Source organism: Colobus angolensis, unplaced genomic scaffold (genome assembly GCF_000951035.1).
Source record: "Colobus angolensis palliatus isolate OR3802 unplaced genomic scaffold, Cang.pa_1.0 Scaffold136, whole genome shotgun sequence".
NCBI lineage: Eukaryota > Metazoa > Chordata > Mammalia > Primates > Cercopithecidae > Colobus > Colobus angolensis.
In genome coordinates this window covers 299,767-306,427 of record NW_012114444.1, presented here as the reverse complement: position 1 = coordinate 306,427, position 6,661 = coordinate 299,767, and the positions used below count along the sequence as shown (strand labels likewise).

Here is a 6,661-nt window from a genome sequence, read left to right as displayed (position 1 = left end):
AGGTTCTCAGTGGTTGCATCAGGAGTGCCCAGGTCGTCTTGTCCTGGGCAGAGGATGGGTTTAGAAGAGAACGTCGGCTGTGTATCCTTTGTATCTTCCAGAGGTACACAGCCCTCCAACCCCAGGACAATATGTGGGAGTGCGTTTGGCTCCGGTGTTCCCCTAGCTCCTTTGTCCACAGGATGCTCTTGGCTGCCAGGAAGTTCCCACTCCTCATCTTTCCAGGCCCAGGTCAGAGGCACTGAAGTCAGAAACAGAGGTGGCAATTTCAACCTAAAAGCGCAAATTACAGATAAGTCTCCCTCCTGCAGGTTTCCAATTGCAACGGGCTTTTGTGTGGCACTAGAAGAAACCAGCTTTTGCAAGCATGGGGCTGATGAACACTTTTGCACAAAGGGAGACAGCAGAGTAGCAGGAGTTTGCAAAAGCTGCTTCATTAACTTGGAGCCAGTGGAATGTCTGGGATCTTCTGTGACTTGGAAACCGGTGGCAGAATGTTCCCACATTTCTGGTCCTCTTCAGTCAGGTAGGTTGAGGGGCGCCCAAGACAAGCTTGTGGCTGCAGTGAGGGTGCAGGATGGGGACACATCTCGGTGGTCCAACTGGGTGTCAGCTACCTTGAATCTGACCCACGGGCTTTGTGTGGTCTCGGGGCTTGTGTGTGTTTGGTCCCCTGTGTACCTGGTGTGCACACATTGCCTGACATGTGGATCTCTGTTGGAAGCTCTTACCCTTCGGTTCTTCGTGTGGTGCTGTGGGACATCTGGTGGTTTTGAGCCTCCAAGTCCGTGTTGGCTGCTGCAGGTCGGGGCCTGGGACTTTGTGTACCAGTGACATGGCTCTACTGGGACCCCATTCCTGACTCAGCTATGCTGTCACGGACCTCAGAAAAGATCTATCATTTCTTTGAGCCTGTAAAACAAGTACATTCAATCTTCCTGTGAGGTGCGGTGATGATTCACTGGAACCATCGTGGTGTGTGAGGGGTGCTTGCTGGGGCTCTTCCTCCTGCCGGGACCGCCAGGCGGGACAGCTTCCTGCAGACTCAGCAGGTCCAAGGCAGGGTTTCCAAGGAGACTTTGCAGCTGGATGAGAGGAGGCGTCAGCACACCTGCTTCATATGGTGACTGATGTGCCTGGGCCCAGGCAGGTCCATGCTCTAAGCACCCTATTCCTCAGGTGGGACACTTCCACCTTCTTTTTTTTTTTTGAGATTGAGTCTCACTCTGTCATCCAGGCTGCAGTGCAGTGGCGGGATCTCAGCTCACTGCAGCCTCTGCCTCCCAGGTTCAAGCAATTCTGCCTCAGCCTCCCGAGTAGCTGGGACTACAGGCGTGCACTGCCACTTCCTAATTTTTATATTATTAGTAGATACAGGATTTCACCACGTTTGCCAGGATGGTCTTGAACTCCTGACCTTGTGATCCGCCCGCCTCAGCCTCCCAAAGTGCGGGATTACAGGCATGAGCCACTGCGCCCGGCCTGACAGCCCCTTCTTTAGGCTGGTGCCTCGGGCTCCCAGGCTCGGGGTGGGGCTCACACCCCTTCTCTCGTGATCTTGCTTATCCCTTGGGGGAGAGGCCTGTGGCCCCCCAACCCCAAGCACACAGCTGTCACCCAGGTCACCTCCTCTGTCCTTCTCCCGGCACCCTACATGCTCTGGCCTGGGCAGCCCCCTCCCCCTGTGCCCTTGGTGGCATTTGCATACAGGTGCCCTTGCAGCTGAAGTGTTGGGGTGGGGCCGGCAAACTCACGCCCGGGAGGGCCAGCAGCTCTTGGCACAGGTGGTGGGACAATGGCCACTCAGAACATGGCTTCGCTCCCCTGCCACCTCCTCGGGGCTCACACCTCGCTCCTGAATTCGTAGGGGGAGGTGGGCTATGGTGTTTGGGACCTCCAGGGTGTCCTTGCTCTGCCATTAACTTTCCCTGGAAACCTGCTGAGTTTAGTCACTGTCTGAGCCTTAGTTCCTGGTCATAACTGGGGCTCTGCAGGGCTTGGGGACTCATGTAAGGAGGAACTGATGGCCTGTGTGCTGGCAGAGGAGGTGGTGTCATCCCGGCGGGTCTCTGCACATCCACTGCACACACACTGCATGTGTGTATGTGTGGTGTGTGTGTTTATGTAGTGTGTTTGTGTCTGTGTATATGTGTGTGATGTGTATATGGTGTGTATGTGTGTGGTGTGTTTGTGAGGTGTGCATGTATTTGTGTGTCTGTGTGTGTGTGGTGTGTATATGGTGTGTATGTCTGTGTGTGTGTCTGTGGGTCTGTGGGGTCTGATGTATGTAGTGTGTGTGTATGTGTGTCTATGTGTGTGTGTGGTGTCTATATGGTGTGTATGTCTGTGTGTGTTGTGTGTGTGTCTGCGTGTGTGGGGTGTGTGTGGGGTCTTTTGTGTGTATGTGGTATGTGTGTATATGTGTGTGGTGTGTATATGGTGTGTATTTCTGTGTCTGTGTGTTGTGTGTGTTGGTGTGTGTGTGTAGGGTCTGTTGTGTGTGGTAGGGGTGGAAGGGCCTCCTGGGGCTCTTGGATTTGGAGGGCCCACGCTGCTCTGGCCTGGGAAGGTGGGGTTATCTGGAGGGGATGTTAGGCTGAGGTCACAGGAAAGGTTCTGGGGCTCTAGGCAGAGCTCCTGGGCCTGGCCAGGTGCAGGCACGTGGGCTAGTTGGGCAGTCCCAGGCTGACTAGGCCCAAGGCCTTCCAGGCTCCATGGCCCGTGTTCCCTGTTGTCCTGGTGGGTGTGCCCTTTAGGCACCTGCCCAGGGTCCCCTCTGCCGTCCCATCTGCCCCCACACTGTGTGCCCCGGCTCTGCCATCCCGGCTGCCCTCACACTGTGTGCCCTGGTTCTGCTCCTGGACCCCACACTATGTGCCCCGGCTCTGCCGTCCCATCTGCCCCCACACCGTGTGCCCCGGCTCTGCTTTTGGACTTCTGTATGCCTTCTGCTCGCTCCAGGGCAGAAACCTCCTATCCTGGCTCTGCCTCCCTTTGAAGCCTAGCAGGGACTCCTCCGGCCCTGGGTCTGTCCCTCCTGGGCTCTCATTTGAGGAAGGCATCAGTGAGGCCCTTCTTTGGCTCAGATCCAGCCTTTGGTGCCAGACGGTCCAGGGCATCAGTCCCAGCTTTGTCTGGGAGCTGTGGGCCCTTGACCCTTCTGAGCCCACCTACAAGTTGGGAACAACACTGTGGACCCTCAGGGAACTAAAGGATGAAACTGCCCTGTGGCTGGCACCAATGGGAGCATCCTCGTTCCTCCTCCTCAGGGGCTGGACCCATGGCTTGAGTGGCAGTGGGGACATCCAGCCTGGCTTCCTCAGTGGGGTTTGTCCAGCCTGGCTTCCTCAGTGGGGTTTGGCCAGCCTGGCTTCCTCAGTGGGGTTTGGCCAGCCTGGCTTCCTCAGTGGGGTTTGGTCATGGAGGTGCTCAGGGTGTGCTTGTTGGAATGATGGGGGAGCTGGCTCCAGGGTCTGTCTCCTAGACCCTGTCCAGGGCTCCAGCTGCCCCTTCCCTCTCTGCGCTCCTAGCTGGGATGGGAGGGCCTTGGGCACAGGCTCTAGAGCCCCTGTGGTTGGCTCCCACCCCTCCCCCAGAGTGATGCATGTGAGGATGGGGGCTTCTTCACTCAGGAAGTCGTCCTGTCATCCCAGAGTGTGGTGTTGGCCTCACACTGGCTCTTGATCTCCAATGTGGGGCATGGCTGGAACCACCCCGCGATCAGTGTGTCTCGGGCTCCAGGTTAGGCATCTTGGGACAGAGACTGGGCGGGGGGTGTTTCTCCGGACATGGCTAGGCCAGCATGGCTGTCGTCCTTGGACATGTCAGCAACTGGCCAGTGCCTACCTCTTCCACCAAGCTCCATTCTTGGGAATGCAGGGCCCGGACATTCAGTCCAGGGTCTTTCCCTCCTGGGGCTCTGCTGGGGGTGCCCCTCCCCATGAGCCCATCTTGACATTTGTGGGTCTTGCTCTCTGTCTGCTAATGAGTGATCTTCACCAGTCCAGCCTGCCATGGCAACCGCGCACAGTCTCGCTCTCTGTCCAGGCACCCGGTAGCTTTATCTCCGAGGCCATCTGTTCTGGGAGCACAATTCCAAAGCCATTTAAACAGAGCCTGGAGCAGGGCAAGGCGCTGGGCCCTCTGTCCTCACACGTGTGTGTACACACACTCAGGCACACACACGGACATGCAGATGTGGTGTGACCCCTGCAAGGTGGAAGGCGATGACAGGGACAGTCAGGGCATCCCACTGGCTTCTCCCTTTTCCTACTGTCCCCAAGCCGGTTCCTGGGCACCCTGGTGGTCGGCCAGTCTGTGTCCTCCTCTCTTTCTCTGTATTCCTCACCTCTCTGTCCATCTGTTTGTCTGAGCTGGACTGGTTTCTGCCTCACCTCTCTGCCTTTGTCTTACCTCTTTCCCCACATCCTTTGTCTCCTTTCCTGCCTCTGTCTGTGTCCATCTCTGTGTTTAATCCCCTTGATCCTGGTCTCTGGGCCCCCTCCCTGGCCATTGCCTCTATTTCTTTGGCCTTTGTCTCCACCTTTTTTCTCTCCTACTGGCTCAGCTGCTTTTTGCCTTTGGCTGTTGTTCTGTGCTGGTAGGACCAGGGCATCAGGGGGTTTCTACCCCTGCCTCACCCTCTTGGATGCTCCTAGAACAGTCAGGCAGGGGCCTGTGCCTCACTGTTCTCCTGGTCCACTCTGGGCACACCTATCTCTCCTCCCCACTTTCTTCCACCTCAGGGTGGCCAGGTCATGAGGTGGGCAGGCAGGGGGACGGGGGTACTTTCTCATACTGCTCTTAGCTTCCTGGGCCCAGTGCCCAGTGTAGTGCTTTCAGCCTGAGCTTCTTACTCTCCAAGTCCTTTACTCTGAGCTCCTCCCTCTGAGCCCAGTCCTGCTGTTCATTGAATGTGCTTCCCTTTCCTGCCATGTGGCCTTCACTCATGCTGTGCCCTCACCTATCACTCCTTCCTGGTCAGGCCTCCCTGTCAGGACCTTGTGTCCCTCTCTTCACAGGACTGGGCAGGTGCAGCGTCCTGGGCTCAGCATGGAGCCTCCTGGCTTCCCCCAACCACGCATGGTTGAGCTTGCAGCCTTGTTCAGCTGCCCCTGCCCGCAGGGGCAGAGAGGCACAGAGAGCCCTCTGAGCTCTGCAGAGCTTTGACACCAGTCTGACTTGCAGGGGGATGGAAAGGAAGCCCCTCAGCAACTGCTTCCAGTTCTTCCTGAGGTTGGCCTAGGTTGCCGCTGCTGCAGGGAGCTGCTTGCCTTCTCCTGCTGGTGCCCCCAGCCCTCAGCTGTCTCTCCTCTGTCTTTCCTCTGTCCCCGCATCCTTTGTCTCCTGGGCTGGACTGTTGCTGAGGCTGCTGTGAGATGCACAGACCCCCAGGACCCTTGGGCTGGCCCCCTCAGAGGCTTGAGGGCCTGGTGACCTGGGTCCTCTGAACAGCTTCTGTCCTCCAGGTCACTCTGCTGTTTCAGCCAGCATCCACACAGCCCAGCCAACCCCCTAGGATGCCTCCTTCCAAGGTCATGGCCCTGGGTCAGGGCAGAGCAGGCAGAGGAGCCGTATGGGCAGACCAGAGGGGCTTCAGAGGTGCACATGTATTGGGGGCCCTACTAAAGCAGAAACCAGTACCAGCCCGACAGCGATGACCAGCAGCCTGTGACCTCTGGAGTCTGGGATGTGTCCAGCAGGCAGGACCCCTGCTCTGGCTCAGCATCACTGCAGTCCAGGTGGCGCTGAGTGCTGGGAACCCAGCTATGGTGGGTGATGTCTGGTGTTCCCTTGGGTCAGCTGTAGCCTGGCTTCCTGTCGAGGGCAGGGAGGTACAGTGGTTACACGCAGCCCTGAGGGAGGCTGAGGTGTTGCCGCCTTCAATAGCCAGAGCTGCATCCCACACACGGGACTGGACTCTCCCAGTTGTGGGGTGAGGCTGAGAGGCCTGGCCTATGGCAAATGCCCCTCAAACCCTAATGCATCTGGTCAACCTGGTGAGTTCTGACTCAGCCTGGCCAGGTTCCCCTGGCGCTGGCCCCCTGAGTGTGTGTTGAGTTGGGGTGCGGGCGCTAAAGGGCCTTTCTCGGGCAGACCTTCAGAGAGGAGCACTGGCTCTGTCTCTCCTGATTCTGAACGTGTCCAAGTCGTTTCATCACGTAATGGATTACCAGGCTGGTTGGTTCTACCAAAAGGCAGCAGCACAAACTTTTCCTGGATTTCTCACCATTGTTCCTTTAAATAATCAATCTTAATTAATTCCATCCGAAGAACGTATTTTCCCCAAGGGTAGTCCCAATCAGATGGAGCAAGTTGGGACTGCAAACCCCATTTGATAGCTGTGGTGTTGGGAGGGCCCACCTGGCTACTGCGAGGGGTGTCTCCGTGATGGGCGGGTGGAGGGATCAGCACCAACCCCTGCCAGCACTTTCTGACATTTCTGTTGCCTTCATTTGATAGATCAGGAAACTGAGTCACAGAAAGGTTTGGCAACCTGCCCCAGGTCACTTCCCCTGTCTAAGCACAGACATCATTGTGGACAAAGAGAAGAGGCAGAACTCAGAGGGGAAAACCATTCTTTCACACAGCAACTGCTGCTGCCACCTGTTCCCACCTGCCCCTGTCCCCACCTGTCCCTGTCCTCAACCTGCCCCACCTG

The 6,661-nt window shown here is 57.1% G+C and overlaps 1 protein-coding gene across 1 annotated transcript in view; it reads left to right on the top strand.

Moving 5' to 3' along the window:
- Positions 1 to 410: 410 nt before the first annotated feature.
- MYT1 (myelin transcription factor 1) overlaps positions 411 to 6,661 on the top strand; it is an 86,457-nt gene continuing 80,206 nt past the window's right edge. The window contains exon 1 of the mRNA XM_011934417.1: positions 411 to 526. The gene's annotated coding sequence lies outside the window, so the exon portion shown is untranslated. The remainder of the gene's footprint in view (positions 527 to 6,661) is intronic.